This window comes from Buteo buteo, chromosome 9 (genome assembly GCF_964188355.1).
Source record: "Buteo buteo chromosome 9, bButBut1.hap1.1, whole genome shotgun sequence".
Taxonomy (NCBI): Eukaryota; Metazoa; Chordata; class Aves; order Accipitriformes; family Accipitridae; genus Buteo; species Buteo buteo.
The window spans coordinates 40,793,602-40,805,612 of record NC_134179.1 but is presented as its reverse complement, the minus strand read 5'-3'; the positions used below and the strand labels follow the sequence as shown (position 1 = coordinate 40,805,612).

The 12,011-nt window shown below is 53.4% G+C and overlaps 1 long non-coding RNA gene across 3 annotated transcripts; it reads left to right on the top strand.

Annotated features, from left to right (window-relative positions):
- Positions 1 to 442: 442 nt before the first annotated feature.
- On the top strand, positions 443 to 11,895 carry LOC142034608 (uncharacterized). 3 transcript variants are annotated; one of them, XR_012651704.1, is made up of 5 exons: positions 443 to 4,361; positions 5,686 to 5,855; positions 5,959 to 6,090; positions 6,275 to 6,487; positions 9,891 to 11,895. It is a non-coding gene; the product is annotated as an uncharacterized LOC142034608 (long non-coding RNA). The 3 variants fall into 3 exon arrangements; XR_012651705.1 differs by lacking the exon at positions 9,891 to 11,895 and adding an exon at positions 7,094 to 7,248 and having other exon boundaries at positions 444 to 4,299; XR_012651703.1 differs by having other exon boundaries at positions 445 to 4,299.
- Positions 11,896 to 12,011: the final 116 nt, after the last annotated feature.

Sequence of the window (12,011 nt, the reverse complement as noted above, 5' to 3'; positions counted from 1 at the left end):
ATTAATTTTCCTGTTGGAAGCATAGGTTAGCGGTTTAATGTTGTTAGCATTAAGTGTTCCTGCCTATAGTTTAGCCACAGTCTTGTAGTGACTACGCTGTTCTTCTTGTAGCTTCATTTGTTAATAAATCAAGAATTCTTGATACTGGGCACATAACTTCCCAGCTACGAGGGTACTTTCAGAATGAGCTCTTCATTGAGATGCGCATGGTTGCTCTTGGGGCGTTTATGGTGTGCCTAATTCCTGTGAATCAGATATGCTATGCTTTGCACATTGTGCAGTTACTGTGAAACAGTTCCTGAAAGACAGATCTCTTTGCACGAGTTAAATTATGGTTTGCTGTTAACGGTGTAACTAGATGTAACCCACCTTTCTCAGCAGCATCAAAAGGAGCTCGGGGGCTTCTGCTACTTCAGGGCTTGCCGTTCATTTTCTCTGTATCAGAGGAGACTTCAAATATCAGTTCATCATTGCTTGGATAATGACATTTTGTTTTCTACAGCATGACATTATCATTGTAGTGTAAATTCCGTGTTGATAGCTGGGGAAAAATGCCTTAGAAGCGGGATTTAAAGGCATGTGATTGATGCTTATTGGTGCTATGGACTAGTTTCTATACAGTTCAGATTTTGCTGTCCTCTTCCTTTTTATTTTTTTTATTGAACGGGATATTCTGGTTACTCTTTGACAAAGGACATGTCGCCCGTTTGTGGACCCGAGCCTGCAACTTCCCCAGGAGCAGAACTGAGGCCCCTGCGGCTGCATCCAAATGCAGCGTCATGCCCCAGGAGTTTTACACATGGCCCTCGTTCAGAGCTGTGACTTCTGCTGCCTTGTGGCCTGGATTTCCGATGTGTGGGTCTGTCCAAGCAGAAGCACGAGCTGCGCACCTTCTTCCTCCTTAGAGACCGCCACGGCGTGTGCCTGAGCCCAAGTGTGGCTTAGGGTGATGCAGACCTCTGTATCGTCTGTAACAGGCTTTACCAGATTAGTCTCGGTATTCAGATGGAAGTTAGGCAATCTCTGGCGATGAATGAAATTTCTTAAGTCAGCAAACAAGTGGTGATATATTTTAGTGTTGTTGTGAGTATTGGAAAGCATCATGCCAACTTCTCAGCTTTCATCTTGCCCTTTTTTAAAGACATATTGTGACTTAAGTGAGGTATTTTTTCCCCTCTGAGTATTTCTTGCCCTAGAAAATCAATAATCCCATTTATGAATGTTTGCCAGGCTTTTTATATCTTTTTCCATAAACTTGAAATCACCTGAAAATCCACTATCAGAAAACTTTTTTAAAAGCCCATTCTGTTTGGAAAATGTTTTTGGTAACACATTGATATTAGCAGGTGTCAGTATGTATATGTGCATCAGTAGTTTTGGAGCTATCTCATCATCTTTGGTTCTTATTCCCCCTGACTTTTTGTGCAGGGAAGAAGGTGAGGAGATTTGACCCATGATACCTGAATGTGATGACTCCAAGCTGTGAAACAAAACTTGCTCTCTCGCTTTATATTGCTGATCGCAATATTTCATTTTTTCCTCTGAAGCTAATATTACAGTGTTGAGTGATTTGTTGCTGCACATATTCTTATGTCATATACAAAAAAAATGAAGACTTAATGCATTGTAGAGCTCCTTTGCTTGTTTGCGTTGTATCCTTTGAGTGTTCGCATTAATTGGAATTACACCGGAGACCACAGTAAGTCCCACTGGTGCGTAGTGGTGAAAGATGCTGCAAAAATATGAAGTTACAAAGTTTGTGGGTTGTCTGTGGTTTTTAATGGATGGAAGAGACACCCTGAAAGCGCTGTACCCGCTGCTCGGGTCAGCTTCATCCAGAGTTTCTGCCTGGAGGAGGACAAGGAGCACTGAGACAGGAATCAACTTTCCTGGAGCTGGCTCAGCAAAGCACTGCATTTCATTAATTGCTTCCAGCGCTAATTGAAGGCTGGTGGTCTGTTCACAGGTACGTTGGACGTTTTATAGACTCTACAGCCTCCGTAAGAGGTCCAGCCCTTTGGAAGGAGCTGGTTTCCATTGAGCTGAGAGTGACCCTCCAGCCCAGACAGAGCCCTTTATCTGACATGTAAAGCATGAATCAGAAAATGTGGCTGATTAGTCAACCGTATTTGGTAATAAACTTGTTAACATTTCAAAAGGTCTTTGAGGGAGCTGTTGAAAAGTCAGTTTGATTACATCAGCTGCATGCTGAATTTCTACAGGCTTGTAGCTGGAACGCGCTCAGTGTGAGAGATGAAGACATAGGTTCCCTGGGAGTATATTTTCCATATTCTCCATGAGAAAATAGATAACAGCTCATATCAACACATGCCACTGTAAATGCTCTTAAAATGAGGTGGAAAGAGAGACATGGAAATGTGCAGTGAGGATCTCTGAAAATTAAGGCTGGCTGGATCAATCTGGTAAATTTTGTGATGAGATACATGATTCAGAGAAGAAAAATGATAATTGTGAATGTTCTGGACATCAGTCACTGCCTTGTTGTGATGCCGCATAAGAAATTGTTTGGCCAGATAAGATGGGTTATTCTCAAAAGCCGAGTAAAAGTACACAAGAGCAGTGCCGCAGGTGATGGGAGCACAGGAGGGAGAATAGGGAATCACCAGTCTGGAGAGCTGAAGGAACTGTGCTCTTGGTCTTCAAACCAAGATATTTTCATATCTTGGTCTAAATTTTTGATTTTTTGATATTTTCATTGATTTTTTTTTTCTCCTACAAATATCAAATGTACAAATGGAATTTGCAAGTAGCACGGCACTGAGAGGTGTTTTGTAAAGAGGGTGAAAGTTTGGAGACAGGAACTGCTGTTACCAGTGCTATGGACCTCGTGTGACCTGGGTGCGCAGTATTCCCCCTCTGAAAGCAAAACTGCTTTTCAGCATGGAAATGTGAGCATTTGCCCCATTTATTAACATCTCTCTTCAGCTCTCCTGCAGATGCTTGTTGACTTCAAGCAAATTAAAGAGAAGTTCAGGACATTTCCAGTCGCATAAAAAGGTAGTGGCAAGAAGTGCTTCTGTTGAAAATGGGTAAGAATATGTATTAGTGAGGACTTTTGTAGTGTGGCTGGGCAGCTGCCAGGTCACGTAGCAGCACCTGCAGCCTGCCAGGGGATGGCACACTGGGGGACAATGGCCAGGAGCTTTGCAGCAGTAAGAAACTTCTAAATTAAGAGAAGAGATGCAATTGTATCAAATAGAAAATGAGTTTATTCAACGAAACGCAAGGAGCGAGGTGTAGATAGATGTTTTGCCTCTGCACAGAGCGTGAGTGTGATCCACCCGGCATGGTTTGATGTTGTACAGTGTCTGGCAGTCCCAGCGAGGGAAGTCCTTGCTGCTACGTGCATTGCGATAGCACCTAGATGCTGCAGGGCAAGCTGGGGACCACGGTGCTCTGTAGGTATAAAAATAGCCACCTTGTCCTAAATGTTAGAAGTATGTAGCTAGACAAAGGGCAAGCAGGGAAGCTTTACACCTTGGTTCATGCAGAGTGTGGTATTTCCAAGAAAACTCAAGCTGCCCTGAAGTTTTTTTGTCAGTATGGCTATTAGATCACACTGTCCTTGAATATTTCTTCCCTTTATACTGGGGGAGGGAGGGCAGTTCATTGCTGGACCATCAAGGGAGGGGACGAGCTCAGGACGAGCCTGCCACCAGGCTGTGAAATGAAATTCTGGTTTAATTGGTGGCTCCAGAATCGGGTTTCTTAGCACCTATTGCCTTTTCTTGCTGACTAGCTGGTTGGAGCAGTGGTGTTACATAATGACCTGGTTGTTTTTTTGACAAAAAAAGCAAGCTATGATCCTCTGCAATGCTAGGGTTTTAACATTTCACATTTGTATGCATATTTTGATGTCCAGTAAGGAAACAGAAGATCCTTGTTAAGAAAGGAGATCCCAGAAAAATGATAGTAGCCAGTGTAGGGGTAAGGACATAGTTACATAAACTGCTCTGACCCCAAGTGCCACGGTACTGCAGATATCCCGGAGAGGAGAGCCGAGATCTTGAGAGACTTCAAAGCTAATTTAATAAATTGCTCTTTTGTAGTTACGAATTTAAATTCTTGAGAAGGACTAGGAAGAAAAGCTCAGGAAAATAGGAAAATGGAGCCTTTTCTTTGTCAGATGCCAATTTAACTCAACAATCTCTGATCCCTAGCCTCTGCATTTTAACATAAGCTAATGAGGGCTTAACATCTCACTTGCAATTACAGGCAGGGGTCAACGAGATGCGGGTCCCGGTGTGCTGTGCCCTGTGCAGAGGCAGGTGACGGCCGGCGAGTGTGGAATGGGGAGTTCAGTGGCTGCCATCTATCTCTGCTCTGACTGCGCTGACAAGGTGAAATGGGCCCACTGGGGATTCTCAATTAAATTCTGCTGACCTGGATTTGAACTGCTGAGCTGTAAAACAGGCTGCACCTATCTTGCACGCGCAATCCCAGAAGCAATCGGGCGTCATTTTTGAGTCACGCCTGTGTCTGCCTTGGCTGCTTGTGGGTTAAAGCTTACCGGCGGCAGAAATGTGAACTCAAGCGTTCGGGGGACTGCTAATAAAAAGCAGTGGCAAGGCTGGCCCACGCCTGGAATGACACAGTCTTTGAGCTGGAAAAGACCTACAAGGCAGTGCAGTCAGCATCCTGGCCAGCAGGAGATTGCTTCTTAAAGGGCGTTTGGAAAATTTTTTGTACAGTCTAGTCATAACAGACTCAAGGAATTGGGTTTCCCCCATTTCCCGCAGGATATTCGCAGCCTCCCTCCCCCAAGAGCTGGCGGCTGCACAGCCAAAGTTAAAGCACACCAAAGGCTTCAATCACGTTTTCAGGCCACTGGCTGTCTTCTGGGCTAGCAAAAAAACCTTCCCTTCCCCTTGTCGGCTGGGTCTGTTCACACGCCTCCAGCCCACGGGCCTCTCTTGCAAGCAGACAGTTACTGATGCGGCCGCGCTTTGACACAAAAGCTGCCCCATCGCTCCCGGTGTCTGTGTGTCCAGCAGCAACCGCTGGCTCTGAGCGGCTCCGTCTTATCCCCATCTGGATTTTGGCTGTTGTCTCCAGTGCCATGGGGCTGCTCTCACCTGTCGCTCCAATTGCTAAGCTGACCTTGGAGGCTCACCTCCTCTTTTCTTTTTTCTTTTTCCCCCTGACTTTGAGGGTTCGGTACTATTGCAATGTAGGGGGGGTACTGAAGCAGCCTTAGTGTGCCCATGTTCGGACCAGGGCCAGCTGCCTGTGGGAGCTCCCTCCACCTGAACTCATTAACCCTCAAACGAATTTTTAAAAGTGATTTTTGGATTTGGCGTGTGTCTGGTTTGTGTGCAGGCATGGAAAGTCTGTTTTTTTGCTCACATCCTCAGTCTCTGCTGCTGAGGGCTCCTCATTGCCATTAGAAATCGGGTCAGTGGTGTCTCAAATTGGTCAGCAGAAGGTTTCAGCTTTGATATCTTTGTGTTTACCTAAAAGCAGAATGATACCCAGCTTTCCCATGCAAAATGCTTCAAGCATCGTGTAATGCTGGTTGTGTTTATTACCCCAAAAGAGCTCAGTAGCACAACTAGCGGGAAGAAGCCTGCGAGGGGCGTGCGGTCACCACAACCTGTTGTGTTTGCGGAGCTGCGACAAGCATTTACCAAAATTCCTGTGACCGTTTGGTCTAATCCGTTTCAGCTCAGCCTGCCCAGCTCCGACCAGTCCACCTGAAGCTCGAGTTGCCGCTGCTGCAGATGCATTGTGCTCAGTAAACCCTCGGCGGCTGGAAACGCCGATGCTCCCCTTCCCCCTGACGTGCCTGGTTTCTGATCAGCGCGCTGGAGTGCCATTTGGACTGACAGCGTTGTGTAAGAAAGACGTGCGGAGCTGAGGCTGCTCAGCCTCAGAGACATTTGCTGCTTTTCCCTGAACTACCTCTTTTCTGTGCACTGATTTGTTTCTTGTTTGCAGCTGGAGCCTAAATAACAAAATTCCCATAGCGGGCGAGACAGAGCTGGGATCTGCTTTTACCTGAAGTGTGCCTACTCCTTGTGACCGTTTCTCAGCTGTTTGCCTGCAGAGTTTCCCCATGGGGACAAAAAGGTGAATTTCCCTAAAATCTCTGTGTACCAAATAAAAGCCTCAACTCAGAGAGGCACAGCAAGGACTTGCTTTGGTCCTGCTCCGTCACAGGCCATGCTGTGTGCTGGGGCACTTACTTTGGGGGAGAGCCAGAGTGGTCTCAATGCTTCCCATCCTCTCTCTCCTCTTCTCACTCCCTCTCCAGACCTCAGTTTCCCACCAGGAACAGAAGGTGACACGGCCAAAAGAAGTCATGCTGTCTTCCAGCATCATCACTGGAGTAGAAAGCGCCTGTTGCTCGAGGGTGTGGGTGCATGACCGGAGTGCTTCAAACAGGGAATGGACAGACGGACAGCTTCTGTGCCGTGTGGTTGTGTCAGCCTTCGGAGGGTTTCCCAGCTGGAAAACCTGTGTTCTGGTTTGTGGTTGGAGTTCAGTTCGGGTTCTTTATTTATTTGCATGGAAAATGAGGACCTGGTTCTTCCAGCTGCATTGTGAAGCTCATGTTTGGGGTGTTACTTTCTCTCAGCTGTGATTTATCCCCCAGAGAAAACTCCCTTCAGGATGACATTTCCCCATTTCACTTCACACGGCAGCATTGCCTCCTGATCATCTGACACCTCCCCCTGCTCTCAAAAGCTGACCGAAACGTCTCGGCTTTCTTACGAGCACAAGAGCTGAGAAGTCATAGCCTCCCTCTGCTCACGCAAGCTGCTGCTCACGTGGTGGCCCCCCCATGCTGCAGCCTCTGCTCCGACCATGTTCCTGGGGAGTCCTTGAGGATTTTCTTCATTGTGTGCACCCTAAAAGCAAAGTCTGCCTTGTTAGATTATAGTTGAAAAATTGCAGCCAGATGGTCAATCATCAGCTTCGGCAACCAAAGGAGCGGAGATATTTTAGGTTCAAGGGTTTCCCATTATGTAATGGCACAGACACAGAGGCGGCTGTGGAAGAGCTGGTTTCTCATTTCTTTGGTTTTACTAATCATGAGGGATTTTTACTTTTATTTTTTTGCACATTGCAGGTTTTTGAAATTGGCAGGATGCACCCTTAGAGGCTCGTTACTGTTTTCAGTGAAAAGAGGGGCAAATAAGTCTTTGATTTGATCCTTGTAAGTGACAGCTGCTCAGACAGACGCATCCCCCAGGCCTGCCCAAGGGATTGCTCCCTGCTGGCCCTTTCAGGTGTGTTGCATTACAGTTGGATGTATCACATTGTGATTAGGGATAGAGCTCTGCAAGTGACCTCGGAGGAACCGAGAAGTTGATGCCGACCTTGCAGCCTTCATCAGAGGAGCATCTTGGCACCCAGTATGGGAATGGGAGACTGTGGCTTCTCCCTTGGGCGATGTGGTTAACCTTTAGCAATTGTGGCTAAAATCTGGCAGCGGTGGATGAGGAGCGTGGATCAGAGCCGAGTGCAAGGACTGGTCTCTAACATAAAACTGGTGAGTTAGGAGTGGGAGAAGGAGCTTGAGGACAGGCAGGAGCACTGCAGCATCCAGCCAGCCTGTGCTCTGTGTTTCGGGGCAGCTCCTCTTCAAAAGGCAGAGGAGCTGGGTGATGCGATGGAGGAAGCTAGAAAGGAGCTGGAGAAGTTTGCGATGGAGAGAAGCGGTGGCTTGGGGCATCAGGCACCTCTGAGCACCGCACCCTGCTGCCCCTTGTAGTTTTTGTGGTCCTGGGGAGTTGGCCAAGGAGCATCTCCCTTGTGCTGGGCACATCCAACCTCACTGCAGCGTCCTCGGGAGCCCCATCCTGCCCAGCACAGGCAGCGGTGCCAGCAGGCAGGACCCTGCCCTAAGCAAGCAGCATAGGTGGTGACTGACCCTATGGGGCTGCAGACTGGAGCTGGACCGACTTTAAGTCATATTTTTTGCCCTCCTGACCCTGAAAGCCCTGAATAACTCAAGATTCAGAAACAGTCTGTGCATCTGGAATATTTCTGGCTCACTCATCCTGCTGGTATCTAGACAGCAGCCCAAAATAGCTCCTTGCCGAGATGCATCTCAAGTTGTGGCTGGTAGGGAATCTGCAGCTAAAATCCTTAAGGGGTATAAAGATGTCTCCGCTGCGATGGGCTCACGGTGTCGTGGGGAGGAGCGGCGCTGAAGCCTTGCCCTGGCAGGGGAGGACACTGCGGCTGAGGAGGCAGCGAGGATGAGGGGTGGCTCTTGGCGCAGACCCCCCCGGCTCAGCCGGCTGCTCGCCCCACGCTCCCTTCTGTGGCCAGAGGGTTCTCCAGCATCTTCCCTACTTCACACCGCCTCCTGCGAGGCCGTAGCTGTGGGGGACAGAGTGAGCGGATGATGGTGATTGCTTTAATAAGATGAGCTTGACCCTTCTTGAAACCAGGAGAGAGGCCCCCACCTGGGGCTGGGTCTCCCCCCAAGGGAGGCAGCACCCCAGGGAGCACCCTGGCAGCACCCCGAGATGCTCCTGGGCACCCCCAGCACCACAGGTGGGGCAGAGCTGGCAGCTCGTCCTCACCCACCCCGGCACCCTAGATCGTGTACGTGGGCCCCAGTGCTCAGCACCTCCCTGCAAGGTGCTGAATCCAGGTGTGGTTTTGTGCCACACGGATAGCGGGAGACCAGAGTGGGTCCCTCCAGGGCTCTGCAGGGTGAGGGGCACCTCCAGCCCCACTGGTCGGGGGCTTGGCCCCACGGGGGTGGGTTGTCGCAGTGTGCATTGTCCTGCATCCCATCCCTTGTCCCTGGCTGGCAGAGAAGAGGGGGGTCCCCCAGGGAAGTGACCCTCCGTGGACAGGGCATGCTGGGCATCTCGCACCACTCTCAGGGCCAAGGGGGCTGGCAGCAGCGCTCGTGTGGTGTCCCCCATGTGCCACCGAAAAGGACCCCAAACGGGGGGGGGATGTGCTGCAGCCCCCTCCCCACCCTGTGCCTTTGTTCTCAGACTCCCTTCTCCCAGCTTGGGGCTGGGGACCGTGGGGCCACGTGTGGCCCTGGAGCATCTTGAGGACCTCAGAGCATCTCCTGTACCATCCAGTCCAGGCGTACATGGACTGGACTGGGAGAGCCCTCTCGTGGTCGATGTGCCGAGCAGGAGTCCGGCTGTACCAAGGAATCCGGCTATGCCGGTCAGTCCAACTGTGCTGAGCTTTGCTGGACCAGCCCCAGCTGAGCATCACCTGGACTGGTCCCATGGGAGGGTGCTCCATCCTCATGGGTCCCTCTGGTAGCTGGGGACCTGTCCCCGAGTCCCCATCTGCCAGGGATTGCTCATCCCACCGCAACGCCAGGCCAGGACCCTGCACGGAGCTAACGGAGCTTGAGGGTGTTCCTGGGAGGGGACAGGGACCTGCCACTGTGTCCCTGCGATGGGACAGGGAACAGCTTTTGTGTCCCAGAGATGTGCAAGGATGCTGGGACAGCGCTTGGTGCATGTGGCGGGACAGGGATGAAGCCGTGTCCTTGTGCTGGGAGAGGTGCAGGACGGAGCATCCCTGCAGTGGGATGGGGAGCGGACGTGTCCCCACGGCGGGGCAGCGTTCCCAGCGGGGCAAAAGCTCCGAGGGAGGGAGCTCGGTGGCACTCGCCATGTGCCATCATCTCCATGCAATGGGAACCCTGACTCGGATGGTCCCAACCCTTGGGGACGGGCCAGGGTGGAGCGTGGGACATGGGGAGGATGTTGGTGGGATGAGGTGGAGGGGACCAGGGACCGGAGCATCCTCATGGATGAAATACGGGGAGGATCATACCTCCCCAGCACCATACTGCCCACCCCCGGCGCCGGAGGAAGGCAGAACCCCCATCATTTTCCAAATCTTTATTGTAAATAAATTCTGCGACATTGCAGGAGGCTTCCCGAGGGCCAGAGCCAGGGCCGAGCGAGGACCACGCGGCATCTCCGGCAACGGCGTCTCCGGCAGCGGCGACGGCGGCTCCCCAGCGCGTGCAAAGCAGGAGCGCGAGACGAGGTGCAGGCGTTTGGGGGGGTGGCGAAGCCCCCACCCCATGACCCAGGGCCCCATCCCGGCTGCGGGCGGTAGCGCGGAGCGAGGCGGTGCGGGATGGCGGTGCGGCTGGCGGTGAGTTGGCGAGGCGGGGGTTTGCCACCGCCCCGGTGTGTTTGTCCCCTGCCGCATGCCGGGAGGGGGCCCATCAGCTCAGCCTGCTGGGGGGGGGGGGGGGATGTTGCGGGGGGGGTGGTGGTGGTGTGTGTTTTGCTCTCTTGGCTCTGGAAGCACCGGGTGCACCCCCCCATCCCAGCCGTGGGCCCTACCTGGCGTGTCCGCAGCGGCACCACTTGACCTTACAGCATTAAAATCATTAAGAAAAAAACCCCAATATTTATATATATATATATATATTAATGCCCCCAAACCCAGTGACAACGGTGGCTTCTTGCTCTGAAAGAGGGGCGTCCCCTTGCCGCGGGGACCACCCCGGCACTGTGGCCGTGACAGCTGTGGGGACTTTGGGGTGACAGTGGTGGGGATGGGGGGGTTGGTCCAGACGCCCCTGTGCCCGTGGTGGCCCCATGTCCCCCAGCCCATCAGTGATACATCACGTGAGGAGCCACCACTGAAGCCAAGCCTGGGGCCATCCAGCCACCCCCTGTCCTGCTGTCACCTCCCGACGCCCCAACACGGAGATGCCCTCTCCCTTCTCTGGTGCCACCAGAGCCAAGGCACCCGTGGGCGCCCACCTGGGCTGTCACACGATGCTGGGGGCCACCACACACCTTGGCCTTGGCTGAGCTTGGGGACACCCTCTGCCTCCGTGGCAAAGGGGCCTGGTGGCGAGCAGGGACGCTGGGCAAGGGAGGGCACCGAGGGGACACCCCCACACCGCCACGGCCATGGTGCGTCATCCCCCGTTGTTCCCCCGCTGAGAGTCACCAAGAGTGTCCCCCCCTGATGCTGTCACCAGTGGTTGAAGGGACCAGTGTGGGCCCCCGGTGCTCCACGGTGCTGTGGGTTGGGTGGCCCTACGGAGCCACCCCGTGCAGGGTGACATGTGCCATGGGGATGGGGGTGACACATCCCACCCACCTGCCATGGGGATGGGGGACACCCCAGCAGCTGCTGCGCACCAGCCTGCCGGGGGGGGGGGGGGGAAACGACACAGATGCCACCAGCCTGCCATGGGGCTGAGGTGACACGTGCCACCCACCAAGCAGCCCCGTGTGCCACCAGCCCGGGGCTCACCCCGTACCCCAGCCCCCAGGGTGGGCCCTGCTGTCACCTGCCCCCCCCCCCCCCAGTGCCACCAGTTTGGGGTTCAGCTGTCTGAGCTGGGGAAGTTGGGGGCAGGGGGGGGCAGTCCCTGCCCTAGAGACAGAGCGTGGCACCCATGGGTGCTGGTCCCCACCGCTGGGGACCTCGGGGTCCCATGGCTGGGTAGGTGCAGCCATGACATTTGGGGGCAGGGGAAGAGTTTGGGGGGACTTGCCCCACATTGGGGGCTGCTGAGCCACTTTGGGGGGGGGGGCACATCTGGAGGTGCAGACCTGGCCCCCATGGACCCCATCCCAGACCTGGCATCTGGAGTGGGGGGGGGACACGACGCCCAGGCCCTGCACTGGGGCAGGGTGCTAGCCTGGTCCTGGGGTATACTGGCCTCATCCTGGGGTACTGGCCTGCCATTTGGGGGACCGAGGCCCCAAAGCTGGAAGATGCTGATGGGAGGGAGGTGGGGGGGAATGTGGGGCTGGGGGGGGTCCCTGCTAGCCCCTGCAGGTACATTCATCCCAGTGCTGGGAGTGCTGTCAGCCCCAGGGCGGGGGCCGGGGGGGCCCGTACATTCGTGGTGGTGTGGTGGGGGTCGGGGGGGGGGGGTGGTCCCGAGTGCTGCCCCCCCGCTCTCCTCCTCGGCCGGACTCTTGGCAGCAGCGCCCCGTTTAATTGCTGTTAATGAGGTGCTGGGGGGGGGGGGCAGAGCAGCCCTGCTCAGGCCCCCCCGGACCTGCAACACA